Consider the following 19,420-nt stretch of genomic DNA (forward strand, 5'->3'; position numbering starts at 1 on the left):
AAGAAGCTGGAGGACAACCCCTCCACCTCGCTGGGCTACATGAAAATGGAGGACATCCCTCCTCCCCCTCTCTGCGCTACAAGAAAATGGAGGACATCCCTCCTCTCCAAGGATACATTGTATATAAAGCAGGAAGATCTTTATCAATGGACACATTTCCTCTAAACAATGAGAAGTCATTGTGTCATTACAGGAAGATTGAATCACTGAGCTACAAGAAAATGGAGGACAACCCCTCCCCCTCTCTGAGCTACAAGAAAATGGAGGATACCCCATCCCCATAGATACATTGTATATAAAGGAGGAAGATCTTTATCAATGGATGCATTTTTTTTTATTTTTATAAACAATGAGAAGTCATTGTGTCATTACAGGAAGATGATTGAATCACTAAGGACACCCCCCTCTCTCTCTCTGAGCTACAAGAAAATGGAGGACACCTCCTCCCCCTCTCTGAGGTGCAAGAAAAGGGAGGACACCCCCCCCCCCCCCCTTGAGCTACTAGAAAATGGGTGATGCTCCTCCTCCCCCTGACATATAGAGCTGCAGTCAGAGACAGATAAAAAGTTGAAGGAGAAACTTTCAGAGATATTGGGTAAGATGGGAGGACATTGGGATGGGGGACCATGGAGGGCAGTGCAGGGGGGACGCAGGGATGGAGCACCATGGAGGGGAGTGCAGCGGGGGGGACACTGGGATGGAGGACCATGGAGGGGAGTGCAGGGGGGGGGACACTGGGATGGAGGACCATGGAGGGGAGTGCAGGGGGGGGACACTGGGATGGGGGAGTGCAGGGGGGGACACTGGGATGGGGTACCACAGAGAGGAGTGCAGGGGGGACACTGGGATGGGGGACCACGGAGGGGAGTGCAGGGAGGGACACTGGGATGGAGGACCACGGAGAGGAGTGCAGGGGGGCACTGGGATGGGGGACCATGGAGGGGAGTGCAGGGGGGCACACTGGGATGGGGGACCATGGAGGGGAGTGCAGGGGGGCACACTGGGATGGGGGACCACGGAGGGGAGTGCAGGGGGGGACACTGGGATGGGGGACCACGGAGAGGAGTGCAGGGGGGGACACTGGGATGGGGGACCACGGAGGGGAGTGCAGGGAGGGGGACACTGGGATGGGAGACCACGGAGGGGAGTGCAGGGGGGGGACACTGGGATGGGGGACCACGGAGGGGAGTGCAGGGGGGGGACACTGGGATGGGGGACCACGGAGGGGAGTGCAGGGGGGGGGACACTGGGATGGAGGACCATGGAGGGGAGTGCAGGGGGGGGACACTGGGATGGAGGACCATGGAGGGGAGTGCAGGGGGGGGACACTGGGATGGGGGAGTGCAGGGGGGGACACTGGGATGGGGTACCACAGAGAGGAGTGCAGGGGGGACACTGGGATGGGGGACCACGGAGGGGAGTGCAGGGAGGGACACTGGGATGGAGGACCCTGGGAGAGGAGTGCAGGGGGGCACTGGGATGGGGGACCATGGAGGGGAGTGCAGGGGGGCACACTGGGATGGGGGACCATGGAGGGGAGTGCAGGGGGGCACACTGGGATGGGGGACCACGGAGGGGAGTGCAGGGGGGGACACTGGGATGGGGGACCACGGAGAGGAGTGCAGGGGGGGACACTGGGATGGGGGACCACGGAGGGGAGTGCAGGGAGGGCGACACTGGGATGGGAGACCACGGAGGGGAGTGCAGGGGGGGGACACTGGGATGGGGGACCACGGAGGGGAGTGCAGGGGGGGGACACTGGGATGGGGGACCACGGAGGGGAGTGCAGGGGGGGGACACTGGGATGGGGGACCACGGAGGGGAGTGCAGGGGGGGGACACTGGGATGGGGGACCACGGAGGGGAGTGCAGGGGGGGGACACTGGGATGGGGGACCACGGAGGGGAGTGCAGGGGGGGGACACTGGGATGGGGGACCACGGAGGGGAGTGCAGGGGGGGGGGACACTGGGATGGGGGACCACGGAGGGGAGTGCAGGGGGGGAGCACTGGGATGGGGGACCACGGAGGGGAGTGCAGGGGGGGGGACACTGGGATGGGGGACCACGGAGGGGAGTGCAGGGGGGGACACTGGGATGGGGGACCACGGAGGGGAGTGCAGGGGGTGACACTGGGATGGGGGACCACGTAGGGGAGTGCAGGGGGGGCACTGGGATGGGGGACCAAGGAGGGGAGTACAAGGGGGGGGCACTGGGATGAGGGACCATGGAGGGGAGTGCAGGGGGGACACTGGGATGAGGGACCATGGAGGGGAGTGCAGGGGGGACACTGGGATGGGGGACCAAGGAGGGGAGTACAAGGGGGGGCACTGGGATGAGGGACAACGGAGGGGAGTGCAGGGGGGACACTGGGATGGGGAGGGAGGGGAGAAAGGGGAACCGGTGGGCAATGCAGGGTCACTATTTTGGGGAGGGGCACTACAGGAAACCTCCCTTACACACAGATCAATCACCTACCTATTTCTCCCCTTCACACAGATCACCTACACCCCCCCACCCCCCATGGATCACCTACCCATTTGTAACCTTTACACACAGATCACCTACCCCCATAGTAAGCACTCTGGTCAGCTGTACACAGAAGAGATGAAGGAACATCCGTTCCCCGATCTCCTCTGAGGAATGAAGTCAGAAGTGGGGAGGGTTTCCAGATGTCCACTACAGCCGGGGAACCATCTCATCAAACACTATCTGACCTTCATTAGCTGCTATCAAGGGCACCGGAGACATCAGGGGGGGGTCTAATTAATAGACCCTTGGAGTCTCCATAAAGAATACTTGTCATTATCCAAAGCTATCATGAGATGTATTGTTCAGACCTTGTGAGATCAATAAAGTAAAAAAAAAAAATACAAATGTAAACGCACACGTATGATCCCATAGTTTGTAGACAGGATAACTTTTTTGCGCAAACCAATCAATAAACACTTATTGGGATTTTCCCCTAATTGTCTTTCAGGACAGCCACCTGAGAGACCTTGGCTCCTCCTCTCTGTAGGTAACACCTGCACCAGCCTTCTATAAATGCCCTCCTCCCCTGCTGGCACCTCGGTTATTTGTGTTTCCTCCAGGAGGGGAGACACCAGTGGAACCAAGCAGGAGGCTCAGGCAAAAAAAATTTCCTAAAAAGCAGCAGAGGCTCCTTGGACACAGCCAGGAGAACTAATCCGGTAAAGAGACTTGTCACCCCCGCATCCCTGAGTGCAGGTGGAGGTCGGGGGGGTTCCTTTTCAGCTCCGAGTGCAGAGCAAAGATGTGCTGCAGCGTGTAGCGTTTGCAGTGCAGACCACGCTGGGTACTGGGAACGCTCAGGCGCCGGTGGCGGGTGACGTCGCGTCCGGTGAAGGGGGTTGGGTTTGTGGCTTCCGGTGCCCGGCCGCGAATCATGAAAAGGAGACAGGCATGGGCTGGAGAGGAGCCGCCCATGCTGTAGAGACAGCGGAGGCTCCGGTGGTGACACCAGTATGTCGGACGCAGAAGGAAGGGACCAGATTGCTCCAGCAGAGACCAGCTCCAGCCATATTAAGGTAAGGGGGACCAAGGGTGGAACTCCCCTGGCCTAACCCACCGCCACCCCCCCTCAAGGGTACATGGAAAAAGGGGAGGGGGATAGGTAAGGTCTCTCGGGTGTCAGAGGGTGGTTCATGAAAAAACCCTCCACTAGTGCAAGTCCTTCAGTAGCCCCTAGGGAGAAGGCAGAGGACGAGCCTGACAGAGCAGCTTCTGGCTCCCAAGAATAAGAGGGTGAGGCACTGGAAGGGGATTCCAGAAAACCCTCCCGATACAAGCTCTCATTAGAAGAGGTAGACCAGCTTTTGGGGGCCATTCATACCACGTTGGGTTATACAAACTGAAAAGAAACCTTTATCCCTACATGATCAAATGTATGAGGGTCTAGGGGAACAGGAAAAGAAGAATTTTCCTGTTCATGAGGTCCTAATCGAGGCAATTTAAAGAAGAATGGCAGGAACCAGAAAGAAAACCATTCTTTTCTAAAGCTTTAAAGCAGGGGTCTCAAACTCAATTTACCTGGGGGCCGCTGGAGGTAGATTCTGGGTAAGGCTGGGCCGCATCAAGTTTTCCACAAAAACCTTTAGGGTGGGCACGCACCTGTCTGGTTTATAAAAATAGCACTCCTCCACTCTGCTGTGCCCCCCTGTATATTTCTTGCCCTGTATGCTAATACTGAGCATCAAGGAGGAAGAGACGCCGGATTTTCTCAATGGGCGTCTCCTTCTCCATGTGCCTCAATCCAATCACAGTGAGAGTCACAGCCAGGAAGAAAAAAACTCCTTGTCTGTGACACTCTTTGATGTGATTGGATCACAACACAGCCAGGGAGAAGGAGACGCCCATTGAGAAACCCCTGCGTCTCCTCCTCCCATGCAGGGCCTCCAATGGCAGAACGTCCTGTCGCCTGAACGGGAAAGAGAAGAAAAAAAGTGAGGCGTGGAGAGCGTGACTGACAGGCTGGTACTTGCCTCTCCGTGTCCCTCCCATCGAAGAAGATGAAGTCGCCGCTCTGAACGCACTTGGTGCAGGTCAGCGTCCGGCGGTGTTACACAGCGGGCAGCGCTCCACCGCCACTTACTCCCCCTGGTGAGACGCCGAGGTACTGTACTTGGCGGTGGAGCGCTGCCCGCTGTGTAACATCGCCGGAGGCTGACCTGCACCAAGTGCGTTCAGAGCGGCGACTTCATCTTCTTCAAGTACCGGAGGGAAGGTGGCTAAGTGCTTTTCCAGGCGGGGGGCCGCAAAATATTGTCCCGCGGGCCGCAGTTGGCCCGCGGGCCGCGAGTTTGAGACCCCTGCTTTAAAGAGACGGTTTCCATTTTCTGATGACGAATCATCCGTATGGCACAAAACCCCAAAACTACATGTGGCCTACTTATGCCGCGTACACACGATCAAACAATCGGGTGGAGCGACACAGTACAGCTCAGGAGGGAGGGGGCGCTCGCTCGTCCCCCCCCCCTTTCCTGGCCGGCCGGGTAGCGTGCTCGGACAAGGGTCTGATGTGGACCTGGGGGGGACCCCCACGCCGTTTTTTTTCGGCGTTGGGGGTTCCCCTTTAAGTCCATACCAGGTGGCGGGGCCAGCGACGTCTCCTTCGCGGGCCGCGCCTACCTGGAGACCTGCTTGAAATGAGCGGACTTTTCTCCGGTCGGGAAAAGTCTGCTCATATCAAAAGTACGGCGGACTGGCATACGCACGGCCGGATTGTCCGCCGAAATGCCCGGCGGGAAGATTGGAGTGCAAAACTACTTTCTAAGTCCGCCGTACTTTCGGGTCAAAAAAGTACGCCGGAGGCTACACACGGGGGGGATTGTCCGGCGGACTTGAGTTTGCCGGACTTTTTCACCCGATTGTGGGAGCGACGAGTCAACATCTGAAGAGAGGAACAGAAGAACAGAAGGCGGCGACGACAGAAGGCACGGTGGCCCGGCAGAAGAACCGAAGAGGGAGACAAGACCCCCGAAGTCGGAAGAAGAGGGCGGCGGCGAGGAAGAAAGCCGGGCTCCTCCGCTAGTAAGAGAGCTAGAAGAAGATAGCGGAGGAGTCCGGCGAGAAGACCCCCGAAGACGGAAGACCCCCGGAGCTGTGCAATAAACTATTTTTACCCTGTGTTGTGTTTTTTTTGTACTTTGTTTCACAGGTGAATGGGTAGGGGTACATTGTACCCCATACTCATTCACATAGGGTGGGGGGCCGGTATCCTGGGCCCCCTTATTAAAGGGGGCTCCCGGATTCTGATAAGCCCCCCGCCCGCAGACCCGGACAACCAACAGCCAGGGTTGTCGGGAAGAGGCCCTTGTCCTCATCAACATGGGGACAAGGTGCTTTGGGGTGGGGGGGGCCACGCAGCCCCCCTTCCCCAAGGCACCCCCCCATGTTGAGGGCACACGGCCTGGTACGGCTCAGGAGGAAGGGGCCGCTCGCTCGTCCCCCCCCTTTCCTGGCCGGCCGAGTAGCGTGCTCGGACAAGGGTCTGATGTGGACCTGGGGGGGACCCCCACGCCAATTTTTTTTTTTTTTGGCGTTGGGGTTCCCCTTTAAGTCCATACCAGGTGGTGGGGCCAGCGACGTCTCCTTCGCGGGCCCCGCCTACCTGGAGACCCGCTCGAAATGAGCGGACTTTCCTCCGCGTGTGTGGGCGAGTCAGTTCATTTCAAAAGTACGGCGGACTTAGTTCGCCGTATTAGTCCGCTGAAAAAGTGCCGTGTGTGGGCAAGTAGCCCGTTCGGAAAGTCCGACGGACAGTCCGGCTGGAAGTCTGCCGGACTAAGTCTGCCGGATAGTCGGCTACGTGTGTACGCGGCATTACAAGTTTCTAGGCACACGGATTTCGCTTTTGAGGATATGGGGGTCTAATCTGAAGCAATGGATAAGAGGATGGACTCTTTATTTAAAAAGTCATGGGACTCTACAGTGGGAAGCCTAAAGCCAGCAATGGCAGTCACAGTGGTGGCCAGATATGTAAAGTTTTGGTTGAACTGGATTCAGGCGCATATCGAGGAAGGAACTGCAAAGGAGCAGATTTTAGACTTCTTTTCCCACTCTTCTACGAGGCATCGCGTATATATATCGCAGATGCATCGGCAGAGCTGGTACGCATGGCAGCCAGATCCCTGGCACTAGCGAACTCTACTAGACGGGCCCTATGGCTAAAGACATGGCAGGGGGACTGCGCATCGAAAGCCAAACTTTGCAGGATGCCTTTTATGGGGGACCTGCTGTTTGGGCCAGGATTAGAGAAGGTGCTGGACCATACAGCGGACAAAAAGAAGGTGTTTCTGCTAAAACGCAAGCCTGGAGTCAGCCTCAGCAAAATAAAAAAAGAGGCAAAGGGGGACACAAAATCCAGTTTTTCAACACCCAAGGCAGATAACCATAGGAAACCTTGGGTCCAGAGAGGGGGGGAAAACGAGGGAGGAGTGATTTTTCACCGTCCTGAGCACACCCGCAATAAACGATGAGGTAGTCTCAGTGGGAGGAAGACTGGGGGCCTTCATATCACAATGGGAAAAAATATCCTCCAATCAGTTTACTTTGAGGACAATAAGAGAAGGGTATTTTCTAGAGTTCTTGAAAATCACCACCAAACTTCCAAAGAACAGAGAAAAGGCCAAAGGGTTAATGAGATCCATAAAGGATCTCAGAAGACAAGGTGTAATCAGCAAGGTACCAAAGGGGAAAGAGGGTAGGGCTTCTACTCCCACATATTTGGAGTACAAAAGCCCTCAGGAAAGGTCAGGCCAATCCTCAACCTCAAACCCTTAAATCTATTCATAATTTACAAAAGATTCAGAATGGATTCCATATATTCAGTGAAGGCTCTGTTACCCACAAACTGTTATATGGCTTCCCTAGATTTAAAGGACGCGTACCTTCACATACCGATACACCAAAGTTGTCAGAAGTTTCTGAGGCTAGCAATAGAAACAGGAAAGGAAACCATACACCTTCAATTCCAAGCTCTACCCTTCAGCCTATCATCTTCACCCAGAATTTTTACAAAGATTCTAGCGGAAGCTCTGGCACCATTGCGACTAAAGGGCATATCCATCATTGCCTATTTAGACGACCTTATCCTTTTTTGCACAAACCCCCGGGAGGTTATTAGAAAACCTCAAATGCACACGGACATTCTTAGAAAATCTAGGTTGGTTGGTAAATGTAGAAAAATCAAACCTACAACCCACGCAAAAAATAAAGTATTTGGGATATATAATAGACTCAGTCCGACAAAGAGTTTTTCTACCCAAGGAGAAAATAGGGAAAATTCTAAACGAAATAGGAACAATACAGACCAATCTACCATGTTCAATAAGAAAAATAAATGTCAACACTGGGGTTGCTAATGTCGGCAATCCCACCGGTACAGTGGGTAAGTCTACATTTTCGGCCATTGCAAATGTTCCTATTAAAAATATGGAATTACAGGCAGGAGTCGCTGGATACGCAGGTATTAATACCAGCAAAGGTAAAAAAGACCCTATGGTGGTGGAGAAGAGCATCAAATATAAACAAAGGACGGCTATAGATCCTACCCATTTCCCAAATCCTAACCACAGACGCAAGTGGCATAGGGTGGGGAGCACATTTAGACTCCCAGATAACACAAGGGACTTGGGGGAAGGAAGAGAGGACGAGGTTGTCCAACTGGAAGGAGTTGAAGGCAGTATGGTTTGCGCTTCAGTCCTTCCAGAAAGAGTTGAGAGCACATCATGTACAGATCAGATCAGACAACTCGTCGGTAATCGCCAATATAAGCAAACGGGGGAACCAGAAGCGGAGCTCTGTGGCCTTTAGAAGAAGAAATCTTGAAATGGGGAGAGAAAAACCATACTCTCCTTTTCAGCAGCCCGCTTAAAGGGGGATTTAAAGTGGAAGTAAACTCCCTTTTCTTGATCATACATCACGGGACACAGGAGCTTCATTACATAGTGGGTTATATAGGCACCTCTTGTGATTGGACACTGGTTGACCCCAATTAAAGAGAATTCCTCCCCTATATAACCCCTCCCATCTGGGAGGCACCTCAGTTTTTTCGCCAGTGTCTGGGTGATGGTCATGTAAAACTTAGCTCTATGCAGGTCCCTGCGAGGGCCGAAGGGCTACAACAAACCGGATCCATACCTCGGGCCGATATTTGACTCCCAAGATGGTATGGTACCCGGGCCTCGTCTGCCGAAGAAGCGAGGTTTTGCCTGTAAGTCCTCTCCATTGGAAGGCTGGGCTCTGGGAAAACCAGACTTGGGGTACTGTTTACTCAGAGCGCCCGAAAGTTTCTGGCAGAGCTTTCTACATGGCCCAGGTGGGAGGATCTTTTCGTAAGAGCCCCAGATATACCTGAAGGTTGGCTAGCAATACCCGCCGTGATGGGTGAAGGCTGGAATTGGTCTGTTTCAGCAATTCCTGCGGCGGGGACAGGTAAGGGAAGTCATCCTATATATTTAAATATATGAATGGATTTCTTCATTGTGAGTAGTTGTATGTCTTACCTGGTTTCCACCACTAGAGGGAGTAAGAGCAGCCTGATGCATACTTACATGCCTTTCAATACAACACGCTCAGTGACAGCCTGGTTTCTCCAGCTACTCACGTCTCCATTGCAGTCCCTGCCACAAGATGAAGGTAAACAGGGGTCCCACGCTGCTCCGTTTTGGGTTCTCCTCCCCCCCCCCGGATTCCGCGGTCCTCGTGCACGCGCGCGGGCGCGCTCCCGGCCTAATGGAGGAGGGGGGGGTGTGGTTGCGAGCCGTGCACGTTAGTGTGCACGGCGCTGTACTGCGCAGGCGCCAGGCGGCAGTTTTAAAAAGCCCAGAGCGTCAGGGGACTGTAACTGGAGACACAGGAGCTGTGGGCAGTAAGCATCCGTGGGGATTGGATCCAGGCAAACCTTAAGACACCTACTCAGCATCAGGTTGTGCAGTTTAAGCATATATTGATTTATTGTGAGACTTTAAGCGCAACAGTGATCGCACTTGTACTAGTACCTCTGCTTTGTAGCTTAGCACTATGTCTCCTCGTAAGAGGGTCTCAGGGGGAGGTAATAAGGGCACTGGCAAGTCACCGCCTAGGTCCAGGGGTTCCAAAAGTGCCTGTAAATTACCATCCCCCTCTGCAAGACTGGAGCCAGCCTCTCAAGACGAGTCGGTGCCCCTTTCGGGTTTTGCAGCCTCTCCTAATGTCGCAGCCCCGGTTTATGTCACTGAGGACTCCCTTAGGGCTACATTGGAAGGTTTTGAAGGGAGAATCATGAATTTTATTTCTGCTTCCCTAAAAGATAGCAGGAAAAGGGGTAGATCCCCTCCCTCTGCTGAAATCCCTCTCTCGGATAGTTGTTCTGAAAATGAGGAGGGATCCCTATCTTTGGATAGGGATCATGAGCAGTCGGATGAGTCAGAGGAAGAGGAGATAGTCCCCTCCTCCCAGGCACTCAGAAAGCAGGTGCAGTATTATACTGAATTGGTGCGTACCACATTCAGAATGCCTGCTGCTGAAGTCGCTACATCCTCTGTCTCTTCCCTGGGAGTCAGGAAAGCCCCACAGACTGCTTGTTCCTTCCCAATTCATCCTTTAATGGATAAATTGATGTATGAGGATTGGGGACATCCCGATAAACTGTTTACTCCTCCCAAAAGGTTTTCTATGCATTATCCTGTGGAGGAAAGTTTCACCAAGAAGTGGGGGGTCCCATCTGTCGATGCGGCTGTTTCTTGTGTGAATAAAAACCTAACTTGTCCTTTGGATAATGCGCAGGTATTCAGGGATCCAGCTGATAAAAGGCTGGAAACCTTATTAAAAGCCTCCTTTTCCATGGCTGGCGCTGTGGTGCAACCTACAGTCGCAGCCGTGGGGTTGTGTCAGTTCCTCAAGGAACAGGTTAAACAGATGTTTGGACTCCTTCCCAGTGAGGAAGTAGAAAATTATGCAGAATTGCCTCACATCTTGTGTTTCATAATTGATGCGATTTTGGATTCTGTCCAACAAGCATCACGTTTGTCCCTCATGTTGGTACACATGCGCAGGGCCCTATGGCTAAAGAACTGGGCTGCTGAGCTGTCATGCAAAAAGCATTTGACTGGGTTCCCGTTTAAAGGGGAGCGTTTGTTTGGGGAAGAATTAGATAAATTCGTCCAAAATATTTCAGGAGGTAAGTCTACTCTCCTTCCAGTCAAAAAGAGCAAGCGTCCTTCATTTAGGCGTGCTCTCTCTCCCGAAGCATCAAGCTCTAAACAGTGGCGACGGCCTTCTCAGTCCTCCTCTGCTAGAAAGCCTCAAGGCCGAGCCCAGGGACAGAAAAAGACTTGGGGGCGAAAGCCTGCCAAGCAGAGCCCCAAAACCTCCTTGTGAAGGGGCGCCCCCGCTCGGCAGAGTGGGGGGAAGGCTCCTGCAGTTTGCAGGCGCCTGGCGGGAAGAGATTCAAGACAAGTGGGTGATCTCTTCAGTATCTCTGGGCTACAAGCTAGAGTTTCAGGAGATTCCACCTTCTCGTTTCATAAGGTCAAGGATCCCCAGGGATCCAGTAAAGCAGAAACCGCTATTCCTGGCCTTAGATCAGTTACTATCCCAGGGTGTGATAGTAGAGGTGAGCCCGAAAGATCAGGGTTCAGGGTTTTATTCAAATCTCTTCACCGTTCCAAAACGGAAGTGTCAGACCTATCCTGGATCTGAGAGACCTAAACCGGTTTTTACACATCCAGACCTTCCGAATGCAGTCAATCCGCACTGTGGTCTCCTCCCTGCAAGGGGGAGAATTCATGGCATCAATAGATATCAAGGATGCATATCTCCATGTGCCAATTTTTCCCGCACACCAGAAATTTCTAAGGTTCGCGGTAGAGCGGCGCCATTTTCAATTTGTGGCCTTGCCGTTCGGGCTGGCTACAGCCCCTCGAGTCTTCACGAAGATTCTGGACCCTCTCTTAGCAATCTTAAGAGTTCAGGGTATAGCCGTCATGGCTTACCTAGACGACTTGCTTCTCGTAGAGAGAACTGCAGCGTTCCTAAGACGCAGCGTCACCAAAACGCTAGAACATCTAGAACGCCTAGGTTGGATTATAAACCTAGAAAAGTCGTCCCTACAACCGACTACCAGGTTGGAATACCTGGGTATGATTATCGACACCGCTCAGGGCAGGGTGTTTCTTCCAAGGCTAAAGGCCTTGGCCATTGGAGATCTGGTGCGTCTGATTCTGGGCAGAAGATCTTCCTCCATTCGGTTGTGCATGAGACTATTGGGAAAGATGGTCGCCTCCTTCGAGGCCGTCCCGTTCGCCCAGTTCCACTCAAGGCCTCTGCAAAGATGCATCCTTGCGGCTTGGAACAGGAAGCCCCAATCCCTGGATCTTCCTATGCGTTTATCCCCCGGGACACGCAAAGGTCTTGTCTGGTGGTTACAAACCAGGAATTTGCTGAAAGGCAAAACTTTTCTTCCTCTCTCATGGAAGATTGTCACAACAGATGCCAGCCTGACAGGCTGGGGAGCTGTATTGGAGGGAACATGCTCGCAGGGGAAATGGTCTGCGACCGAAAGTATACTGCCCATAAATATCTTGGAGATTCGGGCAGTTTACATGGCACTCATAGAGTGGTCTTACAGACTGCGAGGTTTCCCGGTTCGGATTCAGTCCGACAATGCCACCGCAGTGGCTTATATCAATCACCAGGGCGGTACCAGAAGTCTGGTGGCCCACAAGGAGGTGAACGCATACTTGTCTGGGCAGAAAAACATGTTCCGTGTCTTTCTGCAGTCTTCATCCCAGGAGTGGAGAATTGGCAGGCGGATTTCCTCAGCCGCCAACAGTTGTGCCCAGGAGAATGGGCCCTGCACCCCGACGTGTTTCAGAACATATGTCACAAGTGGGGCACTCCAGACGTGGATCTCTTTGCATCCAGGTTCAACAGGAAACTGGACAAGTTTGTGTCAAGGACAAGATATGCGCTTGCTCAGGGGTCAGATGCTCTGACGGTTCCCTGGGATCAGTACAATCTGATCTATGCCTTCCCTCCCGAGCCCGCTACTATCGCGGTTCCTGGGAAGGGTCAAGAGGGAGTCGAAGTCGGTCCTTTTGGTGGCCTCGGCTTGGCCCAGGCGACCATGGTTTGCAGAAATCACGAAGTTGGCAGTGGGCAGGCCATGGACCCTCCCTCTCCGGCCAGATCTGCTCTCACAGGGTCCAATCTACCATCCTGCTTTACACAGTCTGAATTTGACGGTTTGGCTGCTGAGACCCACATTCTGAGAGACCGTGGCCTTTCGGGGCCAGTCCTTTCTACTCTGGTCAATGCCAGAAAGCCGGCCTCCAGGCGTATTTATTACAAAATCTGGAGGACATATGTTTCCTGGTGTGAACTCAGGAAGTGGCATCCTAGAAAGTATGTCATTAACAGAATCTTGGCCTTTCTCCAGTCAGGCCTAGAAATGAATTTGGCCATAAGCACTATCAAGGTGCAGATTTCGGCCCTGTCGGTATTTTTTCAAAAACCACTTGCATCACATTCCCTGGTACGGGCTTTTATCCAGGGGGCTATGCGGACAAAACCGCCAGTTAAACCTCCGGTATGCCCATGGGATCTGAATTTGGTTCTCTCTGCCTTACAGGGGCAACCATTTGAACCTTTGCATCTGGCTTCTTTAGCTCTCTTGACTAAAAAGCTGGTCTTCTTAGTAGCCATATCCACGGCTAGAAGAGTATCAGAGTTGGCAGCTCTTTCCAGTAAAGAGCCGTATTTAATTATCCATAAGGACCGGGTGGTTATGCGTCCCAACGGGTCTTTTCTACCTAAGGTGGTTTCGGGTTTCCATCTGAATCAGGATGTAATCCTACCATCCTTTTTTTCCGAACCCTCAGTCCAAAGAGGAAGAGTCTTTACACACTTTGGATGTGGTTAGAGCAATCAGTGTTTATCTTCAAGCAACTGCTCAGATAAGGAAAACTGATTGTTTATTTATTCTGCCGGAAGGCCCTAGAAGGGGTCAGGCAGCGTCAAAGTCCACTCTCTCAAGGTGGATCAAACAAGTTATTTCTCAGGCCTATGACTTAAAGGGGAAGAGTCCTCCTTTTCAGGTGAAAGCGCACTCTACTAGGGCTGTCAGTGCTTCTTGGGCAGTGCATCACCAGGCCTCCCTGGCTCAGATCTGTAAGGCTGCGACTTGGTCATCAGTCCACACATTCACCAGATTCTATCAGGTGGATGTCAGAGGGCAAGAGGATATCGCCTTCGGGCGCAGTGTACTGCAGGCTGCAGTTTGGGTCCTCAGGTCCCTGGCGGTCTATGTTTGTGATCTGTGTCTCCCTCCCCTCAACCTGAGCATTGCTATGGGACATCCCACTATGTAATGAAGCCCCTGTGTCCCGTGATGTATGATCAAGAAAATGGGATTTTTATATACAGCTTACCTGTAAAATCCTTTTCTTGAGTACATCACGGGACACAGGGACCTCTTGGGTTTTACGTGGTTTCTTATTGCTTTGCTACAAAACTGAGGTGCCTCCCAGATGGGAGGGGTTATATAGGGGAGGAATTCTCTTTAATTGGGGTCAACCAGTGTCCAATCACCAGAGGTGCCTATATAACCCACTATGTAATGAAGCTCCTGTGTCCCGTGATGTACTCTCAAGAAAAGGATTTTACAGGTAAGCTGTATATAAAAATCCCATTATCGTTTTCATCCACAGAAGCTGTTATCTTTGCCTCTGTTTAATGTTCAGCTGCCACGGTGCTGCACAAGTGATCCGTTATGAAACCAGCCATTGGGTGGTTTGACAGTTTGGTTGAGACCACAGCCAATGTGCAGTTAGCATTCCCGGCATGCCGTTTTTTGAAACTTTAAATCGATGGGTTTACTTCCACTTTAAACAAAGTGGCAGATTTCCTCAGCAGGAAGAAAGTAAGAGAAGGAGATTGGGTACTAAAACAAGAGGTATTCTACCAGATTACACAAAAATGGGGAATACCTCAGGTAGACTTATTTGCTTCGAAGGAAAGTAAGAGCATTCTTCTCCCTGAGAAGAGAGGATGGAGCGCTCGGAGTAGACGGGTTAGCGCAGAACTGGGAGTTCAGCAAATGTTATGCCTTTCCCCCACCAGTGCTACTACCAGCAGTGATAAGAAAATTGCGTAGAGAAAACATCACTAATTCTCATAGCACCTCACTGGCCCAGGAGACCGTGGTTCTCTATGCTCAAAGAACTCACCATAGAGCCCCCTTGGTTGCTACCAGTCCAGGAGGATCTACTATCTCAGGGCCCAGTGTACTGTCCCCAGGTGGAAAGGTGGAAATTAGCCACTCGCCTAGCTCACGACAGTGTTGACTCCCTCACATTTCTAAAAATGAATGAGACATGGATCTCGGAGGAATTCAACACATGTGACCAGTAGACCATGTATATCTCTAAAAATGAATGAGACATGGATCTCGTAGGAATTCAACACATGTGACCAGTAGACCATGTATATCTCTATAAACGATTTATTTAATCGAGCACACAGACCTTTTTTCTACATTTAGCTCACTTCCTTGTACAAAAAAAGCACACCGTACTATATGCCCGTACCCTCCTGTTTGAAGAGGTTAAGCGGTGTCATATTTTTGGGGCCCAGCAGTGAGTTGCTGGTATCAGTGCTGCTGTCAGTGCTCTCTATCACGGTGCTGGTGTCAGTGCTCTATATCACGGTGTTGGTGTCAGTGCACTCTATCACGGTGTTGGTGTCAGTGCACTCTATCACGGTGCTGGTGTCAGTGCTCTATATAACGGTGCTGGTGTCAGTGCTCTATATGACGGTGCTGGTGTCGGTGCACTCTATCACGGTGCGGGTGTCAGTGCACTCTATCACGGTGCTGGTGTCAGTGCACTCTATCACGGTGCTGGTGTCAGTGCTGCTGTCAGTGCTCTCTATCACGGTGCTGGTGCCAGTGCTCTATATCTCGGTGCTGGTGTCAGTGCTCTATATCATGGTGCTGGTGTCAGTGCTCTATATCACGGTGCTGGTGTCAGTGCACTCTATCACGGTGCTGGTGTCAGTACACTCTATCACGGTGCTGGTGTCAGTGCTCTATATCTCGGTGCTGGTGTCGGTGCTCTATATCTCGGTGCTGGTGTCGGTGCTCTATATCTCGGTGCTGGTGTCGGTGCTCTATATCTCGGTGCTGGTGTCAGTGCTCTATATCACGGTGCTGGTGTCAGTGTTCTATATCACGGTGCTGGTGTCAGTGCTCTCTATCACGGTGCTGGTGTCAGTGCACTCTATCACGGTGCTGGTGATCATCTCCTGCACCCTCTTCATAGCCTACCCTGACCTTTCCTCTCCTCCATTGCCTTCATGCGCTCTTGAGTCCTGAATTGTCAGAATTTCACATATAAAAAAAGAATGCTTGTAGTTGTCGATCCCAGATTCACTTCATACATGTGTTATGTCAGTGGCCATGTGGTGGGACTATGTGTGCTCAGCTAGTAATTATTTTGTGGCTGGAAATATGACCTGTAGGTTTTTATATATAACAATATGGTAACCGGGGTAATTGGCGCTACCTACAAATAAAACTCCTTACATGTATGTATGTAAATATATAATCCCGAATATATCATGTATTCATCCTAAAGAATATATATAAAATAAAAAGGGGTATAACCCAAAAAATGCTGCTATTCTGCGATTTTTAATTTACAAGCTACTCAGATGTCCCAAAAAACAGCAAAATTCCTACTGTAAATTAATTCCTGAGATTGACAAATAGTTCCAGTAAACAAAGGGAAAGGAAAGAACCAAAAACCAAACAACAACAAACAAAAAAACAAGAGATTTGTATCTGTATCGCTAAAAAGCAATATTCCCTAAAATCGCATTATCGCCAAAATATGGTTAAATAAGCAAATTCCCAGTAGGAGGCGTGTGTAAATGTGCTAGTGAAATTATAATCCCAAATATACAAACTATAAGTGCAAAACGCTAATATAGACATATATATAAAAAATTGTTGCCTAAAATCGCATTAACGCCAAGATATGCAAAATCCCAGTAGAAGGTGTATATAAATGTGCTTAATGAAATTAAAATTCAAACCCTAAATATACAACCTGTAAATGCAAAATGCTAATATAAGCATATATATGAAAGAACAAAATATTAATAGTATATAAAAATTATATCAAAATTATATCAAAAAAGTGCGAGTGAAAAAACAAAAGGTTTTTATATATCACGTTGCTGGTGTCAGTGCACTCTATCACAGTGCTGGTGTCAGTGCTCTATATCACGGTGCTGGTGTCAGTGCTCTATATCACGGTGCTGGTGTCAGTGCACTCTATCACGGTGCGGGTTTCAGTGCTCTATATAACAGTGCTGGTGTCAGTGCTCTATATCATGTTGCTGGTGTTAGTGCACTCTATCACGGTGCTGGTGTCAGTGCTCTATATCACGGTGCTGGTGTCAGTGCACTCTATCACGGTGCGGGTGTCAGTGCACTCTATCACGGTGCGGCTGCCAGTGCTCTATATCTCGGTGCTGGTGTCAGTGCACTCTATCACGGTGCGGGTGTCAGTGCACTCTATCACGGTGCGGGTGTCAGTGCACTCTATCACGGTGCTGGTGTCAGTGCTGCTGTCAGTGCTCTCTATCACGGTGCTGGTGCCAGTGTTGTTAAAAAATAATGCACTGTTGTCTGGCTGCAATGAATAATCCTTCTATTAAGCGGTTCACAGTTTGCTCAGCAGTTCACCAAGTTATCACCCTTCCCGCTGGATAAGGAAGGACTCCCCCCCACTAGGGTGACGTGATGTTATTGTTTGGGGAAGAGGCCTGTAGTATGGTGGGGGGAGGGGGGTTTGTGTTCCTATGTTCTGGATCACTACTTACAAAGTTGGGGACTCAAGTTTTCAGTTTTTTTTTTTTTCTTGTTTTTATTTTTTCCTTTTTTATGTTTTTTATGCTACTGATAATCTACTTTCTACTTATGCAGCTATGTTATGCTGACAATGATTGCTACTGTATGTTACCCAACTAGTGGGCTGTTATATGTACTGCTGTGTGTGCGCCAAAGGAGCCCTCTCTGCCATTGTCCCGCTAGGGCAGGCCCCACAATGAACACATCTTTCCTTATGACACCTTCGCTAAAAACTCTTAAACTTTTGTCCTCGAATGTAAGAGGCCTTAACTCCAGAATTAAAAGGGGCAAGAGTCTTTAACTATATTCAGAAGCGTAAACCTCATGCAATTTTACTACAGGAAACGCATCTGGTAGGCTCTAAAACTATGGTTCTTCAGAGGGCGTTTGTAAAATATGCATTTCATTCAACTTACTCTAATTATGCAAGAGTATCTGTCTTTGTAACAAAATACTTACTATGTACCCTGGAGGAGGTTGTAACGGACCTTTTTGGAAGGTTTGTAATAGTGATCCTCATCATAGATAAGCCCCATACATTTGTGGCAAATTACTTACCACCGCCGTTCACAATTGCGTTATGGGATACAGTGATAGCAAAGGTGGCAAAAGGCCCAGTTATCATGGCGGGGGATCTAAATGAGGAACTATCCCCTGATATGTATAGATTTCAGACGGTCTCTAAATGTGCCCCACCGCTGGCTGCATGTGCGGAACAGTATGGTCTTGTGGAGAGTATTCGTATTTCTACTCTTACAACACCTTATCCAGATTTGATATGCGTTTTGTGACTGGGTAGGTGTGGTCGAGGGTGACTGATGCACAGTATCTCCCAAGGGCCATGTCGGACCACACCTCCTGTTATTTTCCATGAACATGGGCCAGTCCCAAGGCCAGCCCATTATAGTTAAAGGAGGAGTGTTTTGAGAGGTCAACAGTGTCAGGGATGGCCTCAGCCCTTCCTTCTCTGAGCTGGCTGCTCAGCTGTCGGCTAATTGCCAGTTTCTATCTCTCCACAGTGACTCACCTGTTGATGATATCCTGCTCGTCAGTCCTGCCTACTTAAGCCATCCAGCCCAGATGATCTCGGCCTTCACCTTGGTCACATCTCTAGAGACGCTCTCCTGTGTTCCTGTTAAAGACTTGATTGGCTGACATTCCTTCTGGCTCCAGATCCTGCTTGCTGTTCTACTACGCTCATCTCTGGCTCCCTGACGTTTTGGCTTGTCTGACTATCCATTCCGGTTCCTGAACTCTGGCTATGTTTTGACTATGTTTACTCTGTTTACCTTTTTTTATTATTAAACAAGTGAGATTTAACTGTACTTCTGTCTCAGTCTGATTCATGGTTTCTGACAGTAGGCGAAGGCCATGAATTCAGAACATGCAGTCAATCCACTTGTAGCAAAAGAAAATAATGACACATACAGGAGAGGTACAGCAATTTGTGTAGCATAGGAAGGTTTCCCCAGGGGGCTTTAAAACAGCAATGCAGGCAATTCAGAAATGGATTGTATAAAAGTATTTTATTGGAAACGTGTAAGGTCAATAGCATGTTGCCGTGACATACAATATAATCTGGTTAGGGGATAACAAATAGACATGGGTGCCGTCAATAAATTTGTTTCGTTCCGTTACAGTTCGTATTAGAATTAATTCGTACTTCGTATTTCATGTCCGAAATTCAATATGACAGTCGATGCTGATGGAAGTTTGGTTTTTATCCGATATACGAAATTCCGTTGAAGAATTTCCTATCCGAAATACGAATTTTCGTTAGATGAGAAAGAGAGAAGCGGATTGTCTGCCATGCACCGCTGGTCCAGTTTTCGCCTGCTCCAGTTTCGATAGATCCCCCCCCCCCACAGTTTGGGGTCACCGGGGATGTGCGGAGAGCACATGCTTGGTAACACCAAACAATTTCCAGTGACCCCCGCACATCCCCGGTGACCCTGTACAGTGCGGGGGATCAAAACTGGAGCAGCTATGCATGGCAGCCATGTGCTCA

General features: G+C 50.6%; 2 protein-coding genes and 1 long non-coding RNA gene across 3 annotated transcripts in view; 2 read left to right on the top strand and 1 right to left on the bottom strand.

The window, feature by feature from the left end:
* Positions 1-19,420, bottom strand: part of LOC143986879 (uncharacterized) — a 1,041,669-nt gene that overhangs the window by 964,456 nt on the left and 57,793 nt on the right. The window lies entirely within an intron of this gene.
* Positions 1-19,420, top strand: part of LOC143989984 (uncharacterized) — a 114,074-nt gene that overhangs the window by 68,707 nt on the left and 25,947 nt on the right. The gene's annotated exons all lie outside the window — the stretch shown is intronic.
* LOC143989940 (uncharacterized) lies at positions 396-18,737 on the top strand. The gene is made up of 2 exons (XR_013277102.1): positions 396-595; positions 18,432-18,737. It is a non-coding gene; the product is annotated as an uncharacterized LOC143989940 (long non-coding RNA).

The sequence above is a fragment of the Lithobates pipiens genome, unplaced genomic scaffold (assembly GCF_037356315.1).
Source record: "Lithobates pipiens isolate NorthernLeopardFrog02 unplaced genomic scaffold, aLitPip1_a1.2 Scaffold_18, whole genome shotgun sequence".
Lineage (NCBI taxonomy): Eukaryota > Metazoa > Chordata > Amphibia > Anura > Ranidae > Lithobates > Lithobates pipiens.